Source organism: Coregonus clupeaformis, chromosome 36, assembly GCF_020615455.1.
Source record: "Coregonus clupeaformis isolate EN_2021a chromosome 36, ASM2061545v1, whole genome shotgun sequence".
Lineage (NCBI taxonomy): Eukaryota > Metazoa > Chordata > Actinopteri > Salmoniformes > Salmonidae > Coregonus > Coregonus clupeaformis.
The window spans coordinates 22876864-22901743 of NC_059227.1; the positions used below are offsets into that span (position 1 = coordinate 22876864).

Consider the following 24880-nt stretch of genomic DNA (forward strand, 5'->3'; position numbering starts at 1 on the left):
TCTCAGAGAGTTGGGCCAGTAACCAAAAGGTTGCTGGTTCGAATGCGTATTAATACACACTCACTACAAATGCAAGCACCCACCAAATTATTTTTATTTATTTATCTTGAGTTAGAAGATTATGAATATTATAAAGTTATTATTGAAGAGCATTGAAGATATATCACAATCAGTAAAAAAAACAGATATAGGTAAGTAGCAGATTTACAACAATCAGCTGATAGCCCACCCTCTTTTCCCAATGTCAATCATGTCTTTAGTAACTAGCTTGCTTACAATTTGTGACGAGTGAGCGTGTTGTTGCAGAAATAAATGAGCCTACACTCAAAAATAAAATGTTTTGCTAGAGGCAGTTGGTATGTTATGAATTTAGAGATCTGAATTATGAACGTTTCTCTATGTTCGCTACATACTTCAGTCTGAGACCGCCATCATTGAAGTCATTTGTGGTGACGTCACAATGAGGGGTGTTGTACAAAACAAAGTCATTAGCGATTGGATCATCTCTAACCAGAGGATTGTAGTGGGTGTAGGGTGTCAGGCAAGGTGGAAGTGATATGGCCCTTGACTAGTCTTTCAAAGCACTTCATGATGACAGAAGTGAGTGCTAGAGGGATATAGTGATTTAGTTTAGTTACCTTAGCTTGCTTGGGTACAGGCACAATGGTGGAACTCTATAAAACAAGTGGGGACAACAGACTGGGATAGGGAGAGGTAGCTCAGCTGGTAGAGCACGGCGCTTGTAACGCCAGGGTAGTGGGTTCGATCCCCGGGACCACCCATACACAAAAATGTATGCACACATGACTGTAAGTCACTTTGGATAAAAGTGTCTGCTAAATGGCATATTATTATTATACTATTATGCATTCTGCTGCCTCATTGACACTCCTGCTCTCCCGTTGACAGGGCTTTATTTCCGCCAGACTCCAACCCCATCTGCTGCCGCCACTACACTACACTACACACACAATCGAAACATCTGGTTCAATATGACTTAATGTGCAGTTTTACATATCTGATCGATTCCATCTCACACATATTTCCTCCTTGCTTAAAGATGGCTATCACCCACCACTCTTCACAAGAGGTGTCAAAGTGTGTGTGTTTGTGCCTATGTGGAAATGCTAGATGCTGCCAAAGCACTACTGATAGCATTGATGCGTCAGTACGTTAACAGAAGACAGCTTCAATAAAGACTCAAACACTTGATCAATTCATAGTCAAAATCTGACAGGCCTGATATGAGTCAGAACAGAAGGCAATGAGATGTCAGATTGTTATCAGATGTCTGCAAGTCTAACACAAGAAGACTTAAGAAAATAAGTGAAATGCATAATGACACACAGGGGACCATGGATTGACAAGTTTGGTCAGATGAACTCTAAGCCTGTCCGGTTAAGACAGAGGAAAGTGAGATAGTTTAGAAAGAAACAAATCAGTAGAGCTGATTTTGGACTAGGACAAACTCAGAGGTCAAGAATTGACAATTTCTCGTAGAGAAGAGAGAGCGAGAGAGAGAGAGTGATCATAGTTTACTTTTTGTCATCATCATCACAACATATCAATCACAGGAAGATGGTCTAAGATGACAACCAACTGACGCAAAGGGCGAGATGCAATACACAAAAACACACACTCAGTTTATTAAGATGGCATAATGCAGTGGGCAGACAAACAGGTTGGTATCGAAACACTCTGTGTTTTCTCTCTTTTTCAGTTTGTCTCCGGTTTGCCGGTCCTCTCCTCCCTAGCGACCCATTATCGCAGGTGGCAGATGGTTCTAGTCTGACTCAGAAAACAAGAGAGATGTTTCTCTGACTCAACACTAGGGTTGCAAAGCTACCAGTAATTTACTAAAGTTACCAGAATCTTCTGTAATTTTGGTAATTAACAGAAAATCTATGTAAATCTATTGTTATGTTATGTTATGTTATCTATCTGTGGTCCTCTGTAGCTCAGCTGGTAGAGCACGGCGCTTGTAACGCTAAGGTAGTGGGTTCGATCCCCGGGACCACCCATACACAAAAAAAAAATGTATGCACGCATGACTGTAAGTCGCTTTGGATAAAAGCGTCTGCTAAATGGCATATTATATTATTATTATTATTATTATGGTAACTTTGGTAATTTATACTTTAATAAAAAATTCAAAAATCATATATAGTATAAAAAATATATATATCTGTGTCCATATTGTCCATGTGTTTCTAGTGGATAGACCATATGGCCAAGAGAAAATAGCCTAATTAATGAAACTTCAATGAACTCTGCAACTCTTCCAACTATTTAAATTTTTTCATGCCGAAACATTGACAACAAATATATAGTAAAATAAATACTTGTAAAAATAAATATAAAGGATATTTCAAACAGAAACCCTCATATTAAAACACCAATGGTATTGACTAAGTTGATGGTTTGTATTTAGGATAATGTTTTACAGCTTGGTCATTCTATTTTTTACTTCTTTAAACATCTTATTTAATTATTTCATAGAGAGCCAGAGAAATACAGACACCTGTGATAATCTGAAGAACCCAAAAAGGCCACTAAATGTTTGATAAAATTCCAAATAAACCTTGAAAGTTACAAAAAATTTGGTAGTTTACTGGTAAACTTAGAGGTATATACCCTACCTTTGCAATTCTACTCAACACAAAATGAGCTTCAGTCAGCAGGCAGGGGGGATGATAAAAGAGGGAACGAGTGATGGGGGGAAGAGTGAAGGAAGGATAGAAGAGAGGAGCAGAGAAACAGTGCAGGCAAAACAATTTTTTGGGGTGGCAAGCTGCTGTGTATAGGATGAAATTGTGTTTGTTGTTTGGCTGGCTGGGGATTTTCCCCTAGCAAAGCCTTTGTACATGGAAGGCCCCAGCACACATCACAGAACAGACGTGTGTGCATGCACACACACTGAAACCACATAAACACCACACTCTCCCAAAACACTCTGCCTTACTCTGAAATGACAGTTTTGTTTAGTATCATCCGCACAAACAGATGCACACATAGACACACAGAACATTAGGACATTTCTGGTCAAACCACCTAAAGCATCCTTTGACAGGTTTCAACCCTGACTGTCTGTGAAACAACCCAGTCATGTTCTGCATTGTAGGAGAACCAACCTGATGAAACTGAAGCCAAATGCATTGTTCATTTCAATTTGTATGAACAGTTTAGCAATAGAAAGACTAAAAAGTATCAAGGTTTGTTCCGTATTCACTAAACCACTGGGTCTCTGTGCTTGTCAATAAAAGGTCCACTGTTGCCCTCAGCCTGATGAGAACTATACAGCAGAATGTAAAACAGAACAGCTACCATAGGGTTCCACTGAACGTGACATAAGAACAAAACACACCATGAAGATACTGAAAGTTTGGTATGGAGGTTCTAATGAATTTGTTATTTCCTAAATATGTGTAGGCTACATGTTCATGGCAGACCAATACACAGACACAAACATGCACCCACACACACTATTGTCCTCAGTGTGTTCTCTCAGGATGGTATGTATGTGTGTGCTAAAGAGGCGTGGCAAACTAAAATACATGTTGCTATGGTTACCCATCTCCCTCCGAGCCGGGCTGTTGCGCCTCACTCTGACTCCATTAGCTGTTTGGCTTGTTCTTTTTCACACACGCACGCGCGCACACGCACAACTGAATCCATTGTCTAGTTCTATAAAGCTGCAATCCATAGCGGTGAAACTGCCATATCCTTTTTGTGAAATTACAGCAACAAAGATGTTACTTCAAACAACAATGTTTTTTTTCCCTCTGACATCATTGCGTGTGAGCTAGAACAGCAGAGTATGTACCATGATTTTTTTTGCTGGATGCTCATTTCCTCAAAACAAAAACAATAACAAATGCGCCTGGGGGCGACCAGTGGCGCGGTTTCACCCATCGCGGATTTCAGCTTTAATGAATCTATTCATCAGTTGTCCTTCCTCTCAATAATGTTTGAGTGGCAATCACACAAACATAACTGAACATTCTGTCCAATGGAGAAAATCCCAACACACACTCACATACAGTGCTTATCAAACTGTAAGTATTCAACCCCTTTGATTTCTTCGGATTTCATTGTGTTACAAAGTGTGATTAAAATTGATTTAAAATTGACATTTTTGGCCAACGATCTACACAAAGTACTCTAATGTCACAGTGGAAGAAAAATGTGAACGTTTTATCAAATTATTGGCACCCTTGATAAAGATGAGCAAAAAAGTCTATAAAATAAATTATACAAATACTGAGCTATATTGTATGCTCCAAAACATTTGAACATTATAATATTTTATACTAATACAATTGCTCAGAGAAAGTGATTTTGTTTAACAAGTAATATTTTTTTTCTCCAAAAGATAGGTGTCAAAATTATTGCCACCCCTGTATTCAATACTTTGTGCCCTCTCCCCTTGCAAGGATAATGGCACTTAGCCTTTTTCTATAATGTTTTATGAGATTGGAGAACACATTGTGAGGGACCTTAGACCATTCCTCCATACAGAATCTTTCCAGATCCTTGATATCCTTCGACTGCCCTCTTCAATTCAAACAACAGGTTCTCAATGGGGTTCAAGTTCGGAGACTGAGATGGCCATTGAAAAAAAGTTCAATGGAACTCGATCAAAACAATGGATATGCCATTGAAATGCGTGGGGGAAAGATGCCTTGCGGGAAAGATCCCGAATCTCCTCATTGCCCCCAAGCAAAATTAGCCAACATTTAGGTTATTGTTTATACTGTATGTATATATGTATCGGAGTATAATGCTTGTATGGATGTCAACCCCCAATACATGTTCATGTCATTGTCACCAATCAACTGCACTACAGTTAAAAATAACTGACTACCACCACTGATTTCTGTATGCTAGCTATGCTACCAGCTTATATGAACTGGAGTTAACATTTAGCAGTCACTTATTCTAAACTTGAAATGGGACAACCTCTAAACGTTATGCAGCGAAAACAGCCAAATATATCCAAATTGGACTTTAGTAACCACATTGTGAGCCTGTTACAATACATCAATCATGACAGATTTGACGAATATCCACTTTGTTAGATCAGATTTGTTGAATGTGAGCCAATCCGGCATCCTTCTTCTATCCCCCACGGTCTGTGTTCCATTGACCTCTTTACCGCATCGATTGCAAAATGTTGATTTTGTGGTCAATTAACCATTTCTTTGTGGATTTTGATGTGTGCTTAGGGTCATTATCTTCCTAGAAAAAATCCACTTATGGCAGAGTTTCAGCCTCCTGGCAGAAGCAACCAGGTTTCTGGCTAAAATGTCCTGTTACTGGGTAAAGTTCATGATGCCGTTGACCTTAACAAGGGCCCCAGGACCAGTGGAAGCAAAACAGCCCCATAGGGCGGCAGGTAGCCTAGCAATTAGAGAGGCGAAGTGAGCTGGCAACCGGAAAGTTGCTGGTATCAAATCCTAGATGCCATTGCCTGCCGTTGTGCCCTTGAGGAAGGCACTTAACCCCCCACAACAACAGCTCCCCGGACACCCAGTGTGGCAACTCCCTGCATCTCTCCAAAAACCTGTATATGTACAGTGGGGAGAACAAGTATTTGATACACTGCCGATTTTGCAGGTTTTCCTACTTACAAAGCATGTAGAGGTCTGTAATTTTTATCATAGGTACACTTCAACTGTGAGAGACGGAATCTAAAACAAAAATCCAGAAAATCACATTGTATGATTTTTAAGTAATTAATTTGCATTTTATTGCATGACATAAGTATTTGATCACCTTCCAACCAGTAAGAATTCCTGCTCTCACAGACCTGTTAGTTTTTCTTTAAGATGCCCTCCTGTTCTCCACTCGCCGTGTTTGGAGGAAATAGAAGGATGAGTACAACCCCAAGAACACCATCCCAACCGTGAAGCATGGAGGTGGAAACATCATTCTTTGGGGATGCTTTTCTGCAAAGGGGACAGGACGACTGCACCGTATTGAGGGGAGGATGGATGGGGCCATGTATCGCGAGATCTTGGCCAACAACCTCCTTCCCTCAGTAAGAGCATTGAAGATGGGTCGTGGCTGGGTCTTCCAGCATGACAACGACCCGAAACACACAGCCAGGGCAACTAAGGAGTGGCTCCGTAAGAAGCATCTCAAGGTCCTGGAGTGGCCTAGCCAGTCTCCAAAGCTGAACCCAATAGAACATCTTTGGAGGGAGCTGAAAGTCTGTATTGCCCAGCGACAGCCCCGAAACCTGAAGGATCTGGAGAAGGTCTGTATGGAGGAGTGGGCCAAAATCCCTGCTGCAGTGTGTGCAAACCTGGTCAAGACCTACAGGAAACGTATGATCTCTGTAATTGCAAACAAAGGTTTCTGTACCAAATATTAAGTTCTGCTTTTCTGATGTATCACATACTTATGTCATGCAATAAAATACAAATTAATTACTTAAAAATCATACAATGTGATTTTCTGGATTTTCCGTCTCTCACAGTTGAAGTGTACCTATGACAAAAATTACAGACCTCTATATGCTTTGTAAGTAGGAAAATCGGCATGCCCCGTGTAGCTCAGTTGGTAGAGCATGGCGCTTGCAACGCCAGGGTTGTGGGTTCGATTCCCACGGGGGGCCAGTATGAAAAAAAAAAATGTATGCACTCACTAACTGTAAGTCGCTCTGGATAAGAGCGTCTGCTAAATGACTAAAATGTAAAATGTAAAAAATATGTATCAAATAATTGTTCTCCCCACTGTATGTGTGTCTTTTGGAGCGGTTGGGTTAAAAGTGGAAGTCTTAACATCAAAGATCCACCATACTACTGCACTGTTGGAGCTAGGACCACAAGCATTTCGCTACACCCGCAATAACATCTGCTAAATATGTATATGTGACCAATAAAATTAGATTTGATTTGACCATATTTTACAGTAGGTATGAGGTTATTTATCTTTCTTTCGACGCCAAACCCACCACTGGTGTGCGTGGCCAAAGACCTCTATTTTCGTCATATCTGACCAAAGCACCCAGTTCCAATCCTTCAGGCATTTACATTTGTTGGTTACTCTCAATAAAGTTATTTTTCTTCTGGTAACCCCTCCAAAGAGCCTATTGGCATGGAGGTGGCGTTTAATTTGAGATTTGGTAACCCCAAGATGCGACCAAGTTCTGTAATTCTCCAACTGTGGCCATTGGACTTTTCTTTCCCTCCAGAATCATCTTCCTCAATGTGCGTGGGGACAAGGTACACATGCGTCCTCTACCAGGGAAGTTTAATAGTGGAAAGTGGTATATTTCATTTTTTAGGTATTGTTTTGTACCCAATGCCCGATTTATGAAGCTCAACAACCACTTGTCTCTTTTCGTTTGTGAGTTCTTTGCCTTTCCCCATGGTGATGGATTTTACATGCGTGTTCCCTCAATTTTATACCCCAGTGAAACAGGAAACCATGGAAGGCCACAATACAGTTCCTTAAGCAGAGATTAATTTAAAAAAGTAGAATGTTAATGCAGATTTTATTTTGTTTGATTTGTAATCTCCTTCTCTGAGCCGTTGTATTGGCATAAAATAATATAGTTTCCCAATTTGTTTGAGCTCAGTATTTGTAATATTTATTTTATATAGTCTTTTTTTTCACCCCCCTGAGTCAATACATGTTAGAAACACCTTTGCCAGCAATTACAGCTGTGAGTCCTTTTGGGTATGTCTCTAAGAGCTTTGCACACCTAGATTAGGCAATATTGGCCCATTATTATTTTCAAAATTCTTCAAGATCTGTCAATATGGTTGTTGATCATTGCGAAACAGCCATTTTCAAGTCTCGCCATATATTTTCAGGCAGATTAAAGTCAAAACTGTAACTAGGCCACTCAGGAACATTCACTGTCTTCTTGGTAAGCAACTCCAGTGTATATTTGGCCAGTTTTTGTCTTGCTGAAAAGTGATGTCTCCCTGTGTCTGGTGAAAAGCAGACTAAACCAGGTTTTCCTCTAGGATTTTGCCTGTGCTTAGCTCCATTCCTTTTTCTTTTTATCCTGAAAAACACTGCTTGAAAATATGGAGAGTGCTACTTAGTGATGTGTTGGATTTTCCCCAAAAATAAAGCTTTATATTCAGGACAAAATGTTAATTTATTTGCCACATTTTTTGCAGTATTACTTTAGTTCCTTGTTGCAAACCGGATGCATGTTTTTGAATATTTATATTCTGTCCAGGCTTCCTTCTTTTCACTCTGTCATTTAGGTTAGAATTGTGGAGTAACTATAATGTTGATCCATCCTCAGTTTTCTCCCATCACAGCCATTAAACTGTTTTAAAATCTCTATTGGCCTCATGGAGTAATCCCTAAGCGTTTTCCTTCCATTTCAGCAACTCAGATAGGAAGGATGCCTGTATCTTTGTAGTGACTGGGTGTATTGATACACCAGTCAAAGTGTAATTAATAACTTCACCATACTCAAAGGGATATTCAAAGTCTTTTTTTCTTTTGTTCTACCAATCCGTGCCCTTATTTGCGAAACTATGGAAAAGCTCCCTGGTCTTTGTAGTTAAATCCTTATTATGTGATTTGTTAAGCATATTTTTACTCCTGAACGTATTTAGGCTTGTCATAATAAAGGGGGTGAATACTTATAGAACCAATACATTTTAGTTATAAATGTGTTAACATTTATTGAATTTTCTTTGCACATTGACATTATGGAGTATTGTGTAGATCAGTGACAAATACATTCACAATTATATCCATTTCAATCCCACTTTGTAACCCCACATGAAAGTGAAAATATCCAAGGGGATGAATACTTATGATAGGCACTGTACTCTCCTCTAGACACATTGACCACACACTGACACTACTCCATAGGAGAAGATCTAATAATCATCCTGACACACCGTCCTATTCTCCCTGACATGGCCCAGCCAACACCAACAGCTGTCACTGTGAGTGTGTGTTTGTGTCTAGCAATAGCAGACAGCGTTACTGTCTGTACCAAAGAACATCTACCATGTTATTGGTTGCCTTCCCCCAGAGGTAAGACATGGGAAGGGCCAATACTGACAGCTGTCTGTCACTGTGTGTGTGTTATTGTCGACCAATAATACACAGCGTCACTGTGTGTGTATCAAACACCCATGCATGTCATTGGCTTCCTTCTCCTAGAGGTCCATGGAGAAGGGTCTGGTTGGTGAACATAAGGCTGTGATTGGCTGGTCTGGTCTCCTCATACATCCAAACAAGCTGGGTTTTCTCCTGACTACGTGTTTGCACCCAGTCCCTTGTCTGTCTCAGAGATATGGCTCCTGTTCAATCTACTAATACAACAGACAGAATAAGAAAAGAGCGATACACATATGAAGCAGGAACACACATATACAAAAGGCTTAACTATAGGGTAGGCTAGCATATACCTTAGCTATTGTATCGTGGGATGGGCTCTGAGAAATTAGTTCATAACTAGTCAGACAGAACGATCAGGAGGAGGAGGAGAGAGAGGAGGAGGAGAGAGTGGTCCATGTCTATAACAGTCTGTCCCTCTGGTGCCGCAACTTTACAGCACACACTGATCACGTCAACAAACTGCTGGGAGATTTAATAACAGGTCTGCGGGAAATGAGAAAGAAAGGAAGAAAGCCCGAGAGAGAGAGGGGAGGACTGAAGCGGAGAAAAATTGAGAATGTGCCACACCCGCACATGGGCACCCAGGCACACACGCACAGGTCAGAAACAATGACATTGTAAGAGGCTAATCAGAAGGAATGTCAGAGGATCTGCCAGACACAGTGAGATAACAGCCTCCTTCTACAGCCCTTATTACATTCTGCCTTGACTTTGTGTGTGTGTGTCTCTTATCTCTGTGTGTTTGTGTGTGTGTGTGTGTGTGTGTGTGTGTGTGTGTGTGTGTGTGTGTGTTCGGTTGGTGACACTTCATAGGCAGAAAGGAAATAACTGTCCACAGGCGTGAAGGCGAGAGGCAGGTTGATCTCTGTGTAATATTGTTTGGCATTGATCTCTGTGTAATATCGTTTGGCTGTATGGTAATGAAGCCTTGCCATTGATATGGTTTCTTTATTAATGTATTTATTTTGACAGGGTTATAAATTAATGAACGGCCAAGCAGACAAAACATGTCACAACCGGGGTTGTGGTGACCATTATTGTTCAGTTTAAATGCATCTGAGGAATGCTCCTTTGTGTGCATTTGTGTGTATGTGTGTGTGTATGTGCGCATGTGTGTGTGTGAGTGACACCCACATAATCAGGCCACATCTCTGGAGAGATATGTGTACACAAATGTAATCATAATCAAAACTTTAAAAACAGTAACAACCGTTGCTATGCCTGGTCATAATATTGTACACTGCAAAATAATAACACATTGTAATTCCACACCATAAACAAATCACGGCGTGTGTGTCTGTGAGTGTGTAGCTCAGGCAGGGAAATGCAATTCAACAGCAGTAGAATGGCTCACACACACACTTTTTTCTTCCCTATGGCCAGAAAGAGAGAAAGAGATGGAGAGAATATGGCTGGAATGTGGAGAGTGATGGAGGTAAGTCTGTGTCAGGGGAGAAAGAGCGAGGGCGAGAGAAAGAGAGAGGGAGAGAGAGATTGAGCGACAGAGGTAGAAAGACCCATACATCATGCAGGCTCATAACATTTCCTTTAACATGTCATTTTCAGTTGCTCGAAGAGAAGAAGAAGAAGAAAAAAGATGTTCCTGGTTGCCTGACCAAAAGCGTGGACCATCCATCCATATAGAACTCTGACCCAAAACAGCGAAGACAAATGCAGTAAAGAAGAAAAACCTGTCTAGACTTTTTTAACCTTTCCTTAACGCTTCCTTTCTGCTTGACATTATTCACCTAAACAGCTGTCTCCAGTCTATGTGAAAAACAATGTTGTGACACTGCAATGTGTGGTGGATTTGTTCTGGATTGTTCACACCCTGATGGTGAATGAATGGATGAAGCCTAGGCTTGGTGATGCTGTGTCCAATCTATTATGACACTGTAGCAGAACAGAACAACTCACCAGTAAACAAAGAGAGGATTCTTCCATCTTGGAAGCCATTTTAAAATGCAGGGGTGCTTGGCATGGTGAACAGCGCTATAGTTCAGTTTGGACAGGCAGGGTATTCCATATGACAGCTACATGGTAGATAGTGGACGGAATCCGTTTTTTTCCTTATCAACTACTGTATGACCTACGACAATGCGGATTACAACGAAGGTCTGCACGCAGATGCAATTCTAACATGAATATAAGAAGGGTAGCACTCACTTTTCTCATGTCGTAGATACAATACCAGCATAGAAGCAGGTGAATATTGACCAACTATTTGAAGTGAAATGGTGATCATGTCTTCAGATAAGGCTCTCTAAAAATACATAAATGTTTAAGAAACAACAATGCAAATTCAGTAATTAAATAAATGAACAGTTTATGCCATAATCTCATTAAGAGCTCTGGAAATTCAATTACTTGCTAATTACCCCTCTCATGTTACAGTACAATCAGCACCCAAGTGTTAACAGGTATTTCAGGAGAATAAACTCCAGTATGAAAAATGTATGCACTCACTAACTGTAAGTCGCTCTGGATAAGAGTGTCTGCTAAATGACTAAAATGTCAATGTAAATGTATATGTGGGTAATTCAACTATGCTACAGTAGCCTAGATAATATCTGATGTGGTTTGGACCCATTTTCATGTAACCATTGGGATTTACAGTTGGACTAATGAAAACAACCTGAAGTTGGGTCTCTATAGTACGTAAATGTATTGTTTTGTTCATGGTCTGCCAAGCCTCTGTTAATGTTAGTTGATAATTGAGAGTGATGTCAACCCCTGGCTATTGTTAGCCCAGCACAACCAGCCTCTGTAAACCAACACTTAACACTGACCCACAGCTGCCAACCGGGAGACGACTTGACAGACACAATAAATATAAAAACAGTCTGAAACAAAGATCTGACGGAGGGAGGGAGATATTTTAGGCTAGGGGCACCATGCGTCGAGGGCCTCCAAACACACACTCTTAATTCTCAGCCCCAGGCAAACGACTGAAGGGGAACGGACTTCCATTGAAATTCCGGGGCTAAGACATTCCGACAGCTCGGAGCTCCCGGCTCGACGCACAAGTTCCGGAAAACAGGCACGTGGTCGTGGGGCGAGGCCGACAGGCTTCAGCGGGAAGGAAGGCGAGCCTAATATCCCATGAGTGCCCAGAGGAACTTGAGCTTGTCCTCACACCTAGCAGACACTTGCTTTCTTCTCCACCACCCTCTCCAACCTCCTCACCAACTTTATTTACCTCTGCCACTGCTTCAACATCTGGTATGTTATAAACCTGAATAAGCCTTTATCTCCTAACATTGATTAGAGAAAAAGTCCCTTTCTTTAGTCTTTCTCTGTGAAAAGATTGGCTTGTTATTGTGAAAAATTAAGGTCCTGTAAAGTAGCAATAAAGTTCACAGTGACTGAAGTTGCTGATAGGCTACAAATGTGGCCAACCACTAACCGAGGCAGCTGGTAGGCTAGCGGTGTGACCAACCATTCACTCTGACTGAGGGAGACAACAGCAGCAGCAGCCATAGTAGCAGTAGTAGTAGTAGTAGTGTTGGTTGTGGTTCCCTGGAGTGTGATCTGTGATTGGACAGAGGGGCTCAGGAGACATCCCTGTGTCATAAGGACACGTCCCTGAGGACAGCTGAGGGGGACATGTGTCCTGCCTCGTCCCCTCGCTGGGCCAGAGAGAGACACAGTGGCACCGCACAACCGTCTGGTCGCGACCTCGGCTGATGTGTAGCGAGCGGTTTGGGAACAAAATGTCTGCCGCCTGTCACTGCTGTAGCCACTGGGACTCAGTGGCCACTCTGTATTTCTGCTTCCAGACACTGGGGCAGGTATGGACCTGTGTGTCTGTGTGTTTTCAACTACACATCGCTTTCACTAAGAGGGGGGACGGACATTTTACTGAAATGGTCACCATGAATACTGAAGCGAGTCTGGCCCACAAAGTGTGTGTGCGCAAGTGACTGTATGTATGTACACTACCGGTCAAAAGTTTTAGAACACCTACTCATTCAAGGGTTTTTCTTTATTTTTAATATTTTCTACATTGTAGAATAATAGTTAAGACATCAAAACTATGAAATAACACATATGGAATTATGTAGTAACCAAAAAAGTGTTAAACAAATCAAAATATATTTTATATCTATATAGCCACCCTTTGCCTTGATGACAGCTTTGCACACTCTTGGCATTCTCTCAACCAGCTTCACCTGGAATGCTTTTCCAACAGTCTTGAAGGAGTTCCCACATATGCTGAGCACTTGTTGGCTGCATTTCCTTCACTCTGCGGTCCGTCTCATCCCAAACCATCTCAATTTGGATGAGGTCGGGGGATTGTGGAGGCCAGATGGGATGGTGTATCGCTGCAGAATGCTGTGGTAGCCATGCTGGTTAAGTGTGCCTTGAATTCTAAATAAATCACAGAAGGCTAGGGGCACCATGCGTCGAGGGCCTCGAAACACACACTCTTAATTCTCAGCCCCAGGCAAACGACTGAAGGGGAATGGACTTCCATTGAAATTCCGGGGCTAAGACATTTCGACAGCTCGGAGCCAGCAAAGCACCCCCACAACATAACACCTCCTCCTCCATGCTTTACGATGAGAAATACACATGCTGAGATCATCCGTTCACCCACACCGCGTCTCACAAAGACACGGCCGTTGGAACCAAAAATCTCAAATTTGGACTCCAGACCAAAGGACAAATTTCCACCAGTCTAATGTCCATTGCTCGTGTTTCTTGGCCCAAGCAAGTCTCTTCTTATTATTGGTGTCCATTAGTAGTGGTTTCTTTGCAGCAATTCGACCATGAAGGCCTGATTCACACGGTCTCCTCTGAACAGTTGATGTTGAGATGTGTCTGTTACTTGAACTCTGTGAAGCATTTATTTGGGCTGCAATTATTGAGGCTGGTAACTCTAATGTACTTATCCTGTGGCGGTCTTCATGAGAAACAGTTTCATCATAGCGCTTGATGGTTTTTGCGACCGCACTTGAAGAAACTTTCAAAGTTCTTGAAATTGACTGACCTGCTTATTTGAGCTGTTCTTGCCATAATATGGACTTGGTCTTTTACCAAATAGGGCTATCTTCTGTATACCCCCCCCTACCTTGTTACAACACAACTGATTGGTTCAAATGCATTAAGAAGGAAAGAAATTCCACAAATTAACTTTTGAGAAGGCATACCTGTTAATTGAAATATGTTTTGATTTGTTTAACACTTTTTTGGTTACTACATGATTCTATATGTGTTATGTCATAGTTTTGATGTCTTCACTATTATTCTACAATGTAGAAAATAGTAAAAATAAAGTAAAACCCTTAAAACTTTTGACCGGTAGTGTATGTGTGTGTCAGATACATACAGTACAATTTTCTTTGAGGTCTGAGCCACTGGCCGTTCTAAAAATGGCTTTAGAACAGTCGATTTAGCTGCCATTTAAAGCACTCTTCCTTTATGGATGGGTGGGTAGGTATTATCTTAATTGAGTAATTAGTCGGGTAGCTTTTAATCAGTCAGTATGATATTAATTTCAATAACTAATTTGATGGCATTAAGAACAATGGGGGGCTTAAAATGACTTTCCAGTGGGTGACGTTACAGTTTTAAATCGCATTCAATCTACACGCCATTTCAAACAATTTCTAACACGTCCCACCCTGTTAAAAAAAACTGGACGCAGCTGGTGGTGACAATACAAGGTCCCTCAGCCACTGACAATATAGAGACTATTCATTATGGAAAGTTTAATCAAGCAAATAAATTGTGGGGAGTCGTGAGTGAGTCACAGATTATGAATCAGTTTGTACAAATAAGCATGCAGATTACTTGGGTACAAGACAAAAATTAACCCTGTTAAAACCATGAGTATTTTCTCTGTCTTCCTTTATATTGTACAGCGAGAGAGAGAGAGAGAGAGAGAGAGAGAGAGAGAGAGAGAGAGAGAGAGAGAGAGAGAGAGAGAGAGAGAGAGAGAGAGAGAGAGAGAGAGAGAGAGAGAGAGAGAGAGAGAGAGAGAGAGAGAGAGAGAGACCTGTAGGACTGAGAAGCTGGAAGCAGTGGACAGACACAGGAAACAAGCCAATGCTCGGAATGGTGATGTCATATTCCCGACAAACCAGCCAATGAAAAGGTCTGTATGTTTCATCCAATTAAGTCTGTAACTGAAAAAGCTACATGCCGTCCTTTTTCTTGCGTACGTCAATAAGATTGAGTCAGGTGAAATTAACAGGCAATTAAATGGAAAGATAAGAACCCCAATATCTTATGTCAGGCATTTGTCAATACTAGTATACAAGTACGCCAGAGATAATTATCAGCTAATTCCATCTGAGAATATAAGGCTCAGTATCTTATATCAGGTAGTACATCTCTAACATCTCACTGTCTACACACCAAGCCCTTTTCCCAGAGAGGAAGATACCATCCAGATATACAGTAATGATCCAGTATTCTCATACAGCGTCGAAAAAGAACAGACTTATAGAACAGCACTGTCAAATCAAACTCCTCAGGGACTATATAGTAGTGGAAGTAGCTATGCTGCCTTTCACTGAAGGGCAAAAACTAAATCCAACACAATTTTGCTTGCTGTTCATTTGATACAATCCAAACTATTCCGTCTTGCTGACCAAAACAGACCGCATCAACGAGAGTGGAGACAGTCCTCAGATTCAGATCGTTTACTAGTCACATGTACAGGGTTGCAGGTGTGATTGTAGGGTACAGTGAAAATCTTAGGCTCCGAGCTCCAACATGTGAAATAAAATAATGAAAATGGTAATAAAAAAAACAACAATGGAAATAGAAATAGCACTATATACATCATGACTGTAGCAGTGATGAATTAATAAATGTCCATTGGGGTGGAGGCAAAGTAAAGACTGTTGAGGGAATGGGGTGGAATGACCATTGGGGGAGCAGCAGCATGACCATTGAGTGAAATAAAAATACAAATTGTAATAAAAAGACACATATTAACAACTGCAACAGTGTTGAATGTCAGCTTGTGTGTCTGTATTCTGAGATATTTGTGATTTCTGAATGGCTCAGTCTGAGTTAATCAGCAAAAGAGAGAAATACACACACTGAAATATACTGTGTATTCCCGAATGTGTTTCTTTTGACAACGCTTCGACCCATCTTCATCAGTGTGTGTGTGTTTTCTGCTCCCCAGGGCGTGTGTGTGTGAGGGGGCAGAGATGAAGTGGTCCCAGAAGATGAAGTGGTCAGTCAACAGTCCAGCGAAGGGAGTGTCAGACATACATCTGTACAGCCAGGCTGGCTAGCACAGAGACACACACAGAGGGAGTATCCACACCCAGCACACACCCTACACACACAGCCAGGGGTAGAGTATACTGGAGGAATAAGCCGCATCATTAAACCCCCCAACACTCAACTGAAACACAGTCCTTGGTTTGAAGGTATACATGAGGTAAAAACAGACCTTGGGTTTATTTGAGGAGACATTTTAACAGACAACCAAGGAAGATCTTTTTTTTTTTTGTGCGTCTTTCATTTGCCCCTGAATGTGCTTCTGCTGCTTAGGCCCAGCGTTTCTCTTTTTCAAATGCTAATTCAGTTTTATCCAGATGGTAAAACTCATTTCAGGCTTCATGTACTGTATGGAGAGTGGCTATTGACAGGTAAAATAAAGACATTTTCCCCCAGCTTTTTTATAATGTAATGTGCCCCATTTACTTTGACCTAAAGAAAACACCTTTGTATGTTGCATCCTGTGAAACGTACAAAAAAAGTATCTGCAGGAAAGCAGGCTGAATTATGTGTGGCCTTTATTTCTGCTGAAAGGGCCTCAGGACAATGCAGACAAAAATTGCAAACACAGATTTTTTTGCTCACTACACTGGTGATTTTCTCATTCCGCAAATTACTTTACGATTTGCTTGACTCAGCTAATATTCCTTTTATCATTATTTATTTATCTGTTTTCGATGGTCGCCATTTTCCTGCCTGTGCAACTTATTCCTTTAGTGAATATGCCTAATATCAGCAGAACTCAATATGGGAATCGTACGACAAAGAAAGAAATCCATAAATATCAATTCCTCAAGACGACTTGCAGCGGACAGAATAGTCACAGGGTTGATATCTTGATACAATCATGGAGAAACCCTGAAAAGGTATTGTTACTAGACCTTGAACACAGATCGATACGAAGGTGGTAAATCAATGTCATGTGTCTATACAGTAAAAGCCTGTGAGTTTTCACACACTTCCTCTTCCTTTGTTTGTCAGCCATCTTGCTACCCCAACCATCTATTCGTCAGTCTGGGGTGATTCGGCTTTGGAGCAACAACAGCCAAGAGTTGTGTAGTGAAGTATGAAATACACTAAAGAAGACATTTGCAGAAACACTTCCTTTGTCCTACAGTAGCAAGAGTTGCTGACTATCTTCTCTGATTATATCTAGTGAGGTCTGATTAGAGGCATGGCATGGGAATCAAACTGCAATGTGTTTCCTGTTTGCTGGCATCCGTTTGTTTTTTCCCATTAATCTACAAGCTGGAGGAAATCACAGATCTGTCCTATTTACCTCCCACCTTGCCTTGTGCCAGCAATCAACACTCTGCCTAAACTCTATGGTTCACTGACAGAGACTTGGCTTTGGCACAGATACAAACAATTGATACTTCAATCTTTCCCTTTAGTTAGGTCTTCATAAATAGAACTTTAGAACACTGAAAAACATCACGTCGTCCTTGATTTTATAATTTACCTCAAAAACACAGACGACTGCTAATTGTTTTCGGAGCTCAATCATGCATAATTAGATTTCTACTTAAGAATAAGAGGAAACAATCAGTCTGAAAGGTAAACAGAAGGTAACAACAGCACTCTGAGGCTAAATCTACACCCCTTTGAAATATCTTCCTTAGGGAAATTTACGTAATTGTTACCCGGAGGAAAATGGGGAAAGGTCATGCTTTTTCAATTTCAGTCAGGGGGAGGGTTTAGTATTTATTTTTGACCAGGGGAGGGCCATGTGATTTGTAATCGATTAAATGTCCATATTTGTCAGCATTTTAGAATTTACGTATTGAATTCAATATGTGTAACTAAGGCTCTCTCTCAGCATTTCACTATTACTTTTCCTTTGGCTGTTCGATCAGTCAATCTTTGTGCTTGGCGTATCCAGAACGTGGACGTGTAGAGTATCTGGCGAATAAAATAGCGCTTGTAGTGATGACATGGGGCGCTACTGCGCAACAAGAACAGAGGTAGAAATGCCACATTCAAAACAACTGGGAACTCGGAAATCTCTGCATCGTTGGGATCGGCTAGTAACCAAGCATTTCAGGGTAAAGTCTACACCAGTTGTATTCGGCGCATTTTATAAATACAATTTGATTTGATGTTATGTAGTTATTTCGGCATGAAGCATTCAACAGGACTGTTATTGCGGTTATTGTCTTGCTCTTTACTGTAATCAGAGGGCTAATATTAGTACTATGCATGCTAGTCTCTCTTGGTAAAGGAGAGACTGACTGCATCACTTTGTTTTTAGAAGAAGCATTAAGTGCATGTGTTGAAATTCCAAATTGCTTGCATATTCAACTTACACACAGCAGACACATGCACTTACCCCACCAGCTATGTGTGACGTTTTAAATGCATTTAGTTATGTCCTTAAGCAGTACTTGTCTATTAATGTTCTGTATTATGTCATGTTTCATGTTTTGTGTGGACCCCAGGAAGAATAGCTGCTGCAATCGCCACAGCTAATTGGGATCCTAATAAAATGTACACAAAACAAATGTTCAAATTAGCCTACATCACTGCAGTTTACAGCCCTAGCCAATAATTGTGTACTAACTTGATAACAACAATACATTCCTCATTGCACTGTGTTGTTATAGGCTAGGTAGAATAAAAACGTAGGCCTAGCTTCTTCGGCTACACAACTCTAGACTCTCTCTTCCAGCTATTCCCGTGCGCAATAGGCTATAGGCTACGGACGCAAGCCTCTCCGCTATTCCTCTTCTCATGAAATCTCAGGAAAAACTAAGCTACAAAAGCTATATGAGATTATTTTTGTTGCATTTTTTATACTAGGCCTAATAGCCTTTTCGTGGAGCTTGCTCTTGCTAATTGCTGAATATAAAATAGGCCAAATGAACTGTCGGGGAAAGCACATGACAGACAGTGATGAGCACAGTGAAAAAGATCCAAACGAATTGACATCCATTAGAAAAATGGAAATCACTTGCAAACCACTTGAGCAACGAGGCAGGGAATTACATGATGTAAGAGATGAACATGCAAAACATTGTTTGTTGTTGAATTTCTACATTTATTTTAAATACGAGTTTCTATATAATATTTTTCATTAGGCTACATGTAGCGTACATTGAAGGATTATTTGCAGTTGTCACGATGATAATGAACACACCCTGAAGCACTGATGAATGGTCTGTGTTACCACCTTATTAATAGTGCAGTAGGATGCTTTGATCAGTTGATTGACAGGCTGTAGAACGATACACTTTCCTCTAGTGCGGATGCTTGCCAACATTTTATAGTTACGCATCATTTATCGTTATAGTTGGTGTGGACGGCCCTTAACGCTTAAATTGGTCAATGCCATCTTCTAGTGGATTACATGAAGATGGTATGAATACAGCAGTGGTTCTCAACCACGGGTTGATTTGATAGAAATCACGGCTGCAACAATGATAGCCTACTAAAAAGGGATTTCATATTCGCTGCTATTTTGCTTTAATTGTAATTTTGGAAGGGGAGGGTTACATGTTTTTTGTCCAAACGCTCGGGGAGGGCCAGGTAAAAATATATTTTCTTCAGGGGAAGGGCCATCCGTTTTAATTTTAAAGAGGTCCGAATACCTCCAGGTATCCCTCAATCAAAAATAACGATCATACCCTTAGTGAGAGAGTAATACATTAAAAAAAATCTCAGAATGTCTTTACAAATCAAATCAAATACTGGATAATCATTTTATATTGTTACAGACATTGGTACTTTCTTTCACATTAATAACTTATTACCACTTTATAACCTCTAGTAATAGTTCAGGTGCTCTGAGCGATATAGCTGAAAATGTTACAGCTTTGAAAGGGCTGCTCATCATAAATAATGTTGGGCTAATCAAAAATACGACAGAAAAATACTGTTGCAGTGATATTTTGCACTGGGCACTCTGAAATGTCCCTCGTCCTTACTGTCCTTACGTCTACTCCCTTTCTCCTAGCCCTCGGTTCGTCACGCTTCTCTTGCCTCTAGCATCCTCCATTCCTCTCTCATTCCCCCTCTACTCTTTTAGATGACCCTCTTCTCATCCTTCTGCTGCCTCTCACTTTTACTTTCTCACACACACACACACACACAAACACACACACGTGATAGATAAGGGCATGACATCAATAAAACATGATGCAGTGACATATCCTAGAATATATAATTCAATGGAGCACAAATACAGGTACAGTACCAGTCAAAAGTTTTAGAACACCTACTCATTCAAGGGTTTTTCTTTATTTTTTACTATTTTCTACATTGTAGAATAATAGTGAAGACATCAAAACTATGAAATAACACATATGGAATCATGTAGTAACCCAAAAAGTGTTAAACAAATCAAAATATATTTGATATTTTAGATTCTTCAAAGTAGCCACCCTTTGCCTTGATGACAGCTTTGCACACTCTTGGGATTCTCTCAACCAGCTTAATGAGCAATGCTTTTCCAACAGTCTTGAAGGAGTTCCCACATATGCTGAGCACTTGTTGGCTGCTTTTCCTTCACTCTGCGGTCCAACTCATCCCAAACCATCTCAATTGGGTTGAGGTCAGGTGATTGTGGAGGCCAGGTCATCAGATGCAGCACTCCATCACTCTCCTTCTTGGTCAAATAGCCCTTACACAGCCTGGAGGTGTGTTTTGGGTCATTGTCCTGTTGAAACACAAATGATAGTCCCACTAAGCGCAGACCAGATGGGATGGCGTATCGCTGCTGAATGCTGTGGTAGCCATGCTGGTTAAGTGTGCCTTGAATTCTAAATATATTACAGACAGTGTCACCAGCAAAGCACCCCCACACCATCACACCATCTCCCCCATGCTTCACGGTGGGAACCACACATGCGGAGATCATCCGTTCACCTACTCTGCGTTTCACAAAGACACGGCGGTTGGAACCATCAGACCAAAGGACAGATTTTCATCGGTCTAATGTCCATTGCTCGTGTTTCTTGGCCCAAGCAAGTCTCTTCTTCTTATTGGTGTCCTTTAGTAGTGGTTTCTTTGCAGCAATTCGACCATGAAGGCCTGATTCATGCGGTCTCCTCTGAACAGTTGATGTTGAGATGTGTCTGTTACTTGAACTCTGTGAAGCATTTATTTGGGCTGCAATCTGAGGTGCATTTAACTCTAATGAATTTATCCTCTGCAGCAGAGGTAACTCCGGATTGACTGACCTTCATGTCTTAAAGTAATGATGGACTGTCGTTTCTCTTTGCTTATTTGAGCTGTTCTTGCCATAATATGGACTTGGTCTTTTACCAAATAGGTCTATCTTCTGTATACTACCCCTACCTTGTCACAACACAACTGATTGGCTCAAACGCATTAAGAAGGAAAGAAATTCCACAAATTAACTTTGAACAAGGCACACCTGTTAATTGAAATGCATTCCAGGTGACTACCTCATGAAGCTGGTTGAGGGAATGCCAAGAGTGTGCAAAGCTGTCATCAAGGCAAAGTTGGCTACTTTGAAAAATCTCAATTTGTTTAACACTTTTTTGGTTATTACATGATTTCATATGTGTTATTTCATAGTTTTGATGTCTGCACTATTATTCTACAATGTAGAAAATAGTAAAAATAAAGAAAGACCCTGGAATGAGTAGGTGTGTCCAAACCTTTGACTGGTACTGTAGGTAACTGCCAAAATAAAGGAAACATCAACATAATGTAGGGTGTTGGGCCAGAACAGCTTCAGTGCGCCTTGGCATAGATTCTACGTGTCTGGAACTCTATCAGAGGGATTCCAAAAGAAATTCCATAATTTTGTGTTTTGTTGATGGTGGTCTCAGGCCCTGCTCCATAATCTCCCATAAGTGTTCAATTGGGTTGAGATCAGGTGACTGAGACGGCCATGGCATATTGTTTACATCGTTTTCCTGCTTATCAAACCATTCAGTGACCACTCGTGCACTGTGGATGGAGGCAATGCCATCCTATGGGGGCATAGCCATGGTAGCCAAAAGAATGGCCTGCCCAGCATTTTTATACATGACCGTAAGCATGATGGGATGTTAACGGCTTAATTAACTCAGGAACCACACCTGGGTGAAGCACCTGCTTTCAATATACACTACATGACTAAAAGTATGTTGACACCTGCTCGTCGAACATATAATTCCAAAATCATGGGCATTAATATGGAGTTGGTCCCACTCTTTTATTTTTAATTTTTTTTTAGTCATTTAGCAGACGCTCTTATCCAGAGCGACTTACATGAGTGCATAATAATTAATTTTTTTCATACTGGTCCCCCGTGGGAAACGAACCCACAACCCTGGCAATGCAAACGGAACTACACAGGACTCTTCTGGGAAGGCTTTCCACTAGATGATGGAACATTGCTGCGGGGACTTGCTTCCATTCAGCCACAAGAGCATTACTGAGGTCTGGCACTGATGTTGGGCGATTAGGCCTGGCTCGCAGTCGGCATTCCAATTCATCCCAAAGGTGTTCGATGTGGTTGAGGTCAGGGCTCTATGCAGGACAGTCAAGATCTTCCAAACTGATCTCGACAAACCATTTCTGTATGGACCTCGCTTTGTGCACAGGGACATTGTCATGCTGAAACAGGAAAGGGCTTTCCCCAAACTGTTGCCACAAAGTTGGAAGAGCAGAATCATCTAGAATGTCATTGTATGCTGTAGTGTTAAGAGTTCCCTTCACTGGAACTAAGGGGCCTAGCCCAAACCATAAAAAATAGCCCCAGACTATTATTCCTCCTCCATCAAACTTTACAGTTGGCACTATGCATTCGGCCAGGTAGCATTCTCCTGGCATCCGCCAAACCCAGATTAGTCCGTCAGACTGCCAGATGGTGAAGCATGATTCATCACTCCAGAGAACGCGTTTCCACTGCTCCAGAGTCCAATGGCAGTGAGCTTTACACCACTCCAGCCGACGCTTGTGTGGCTGCTCGGCCATAGAAATCAATTTCATGAAGCTCCCGACGAACAGTTCTTGTGCTGACGATGCTTCCAGAGGCAGTTTGGAACTCGGTAGTGAGGGTAGCAACCGAGGACAGACTATTTTTATGCGCTACGCGCTTCAGCACTCGGCAGTCCCGTTCTGTGAGCTTGTGTGGCCTATCACTTTGCGGCTGAGCTGTTGTTGCTCCTAGACGTTTCCACTTCACAATAACAGCACTTACAGTTGACCGGGGCAGCTCTAGCAGGGCAGAAATGTGATGAACTGACTGGTTGCAAAGGTGGCATCCTGTGACGGTGCCACGTTGAAAGTCACTGAGCTCTTCAGTAAGGCCATTCTACTGCCAATGTCTGTCTATGGAGATTCCATGGCTGTGTGCTCGATTTTATACACCCATCAGCAACGGGTGTGGCAGAAATAGCCGAATCCACTAATTTGAAGGGATGTCCACATACTTTTGTATATATACTGTACTTTGTATCCCTCATATACTCAAGTGTTTCCATTATTTTGGCAGTTACCTGTACACTGACATTATTGAATATCATTATTCCACATGCATGACTATTTGAAGTACTAAACTCCAATAATAAATAAGAGATTGGTAAGTAAGGGCCTGCTATTAAAATGGACACATTCACAATCACGCACAAGAAATGCTGCCATTCAAAGACCCAGTGCGAGCACTCGCACACACACATTTCCATGACCTTACCCTCCCTGTATACCAGGGGTAGGCAACCCTGGTCCTGGAGTGCCCGCAGGCACGTCATGTTTTTGATTTAACCGACCTGGAAGACCAGGCGTGTTGAATTTAGGCCATCACTGAACTGATCAATTAGTCAGGTGTGGTGCCTAGTTGGAACAAAATCCTGCAGTACTTGCGACACTCCAGGAACAGGGTTGCCTACTCCTGCTGTATATACACTTGTTGACAACGGCATGTAATCTGAGGCTGGCCTGGTACAGCTGCTAAGTCCCTTGTAGAAATGTGATGTTGTAACAGAGAGAGGAGGGAATATCCTCCTACCTAAGCTTATTGAGCTGTCAACTTTGTGTCCCTATCAGAGCCCATTGATTTCCTGTCACATATGTGCTGCTTCTTACATCCTACTTTTACAAGCAGGCTTCCTGTAACGGCAGGCCAACTGTAACCATTAGTAACGACGACATCAGGAAGACTGTGTCCAGGTATTGACTTATATTAACGCGGCAGGGAATTGTTCTGTATTTAAATTGATCCTTGGTTGGTCCTTTAGGTTGCAGGTGCCAAGTCCATGTGCTGGGGTTTCATCCTGTCGTCTAAGGGGGGACTACTTGCACACTCAATGGTGTCATCGGGTGACAGAGGGAGCCGGTTAATGGCACAGGAATGGTCCTATTATATCTGATTGTGTGAGAATAAATGGAAGTGCTGCTTTTCTAAGTCCCGACGCACTGTGTAGACTTTTTTATGAACTGACTGTCAAATGGATTTCAGCCGTAGCATTTCCCTGACCTTTCAGTCAGTCAGGTCTGAGGTCTAGAACATTGCCGCAGGGAGCAGAGTACAGAGACATTATTGATTTGACGAGAGAAATATTATGAAATTGATAAATGG

The 24880-nt window shown here is 41.4% G+C and overlaps 1 protein-coding gene and 1 long non-coding RNA gene across 3 annotated transcripts in view; one reads left to right on the plus strand and one right to left on the minus strand.

The window, feature by feature from the left end:
• Window positions 1-24880, minus strand: part of LOC121552257 (kelch-like protein 29) — a 357810-nt gene that overhangs the window by 167855 nt on the left and 165075 nt on the right. The gene's annotated exons all lie outside the window — the stretch shown is intronic.
• LOC121552258 lies at window positions 9489-11385 on the plus strand. Its single transcript, XR_005997179.2, has 3 exons — window positions 9489-9704; window positions 10489-10540; window positions 10672-11385. It is a non-coding gene; the product is annotated as an uncharacterized LOC121552258 (long non-coding RNA).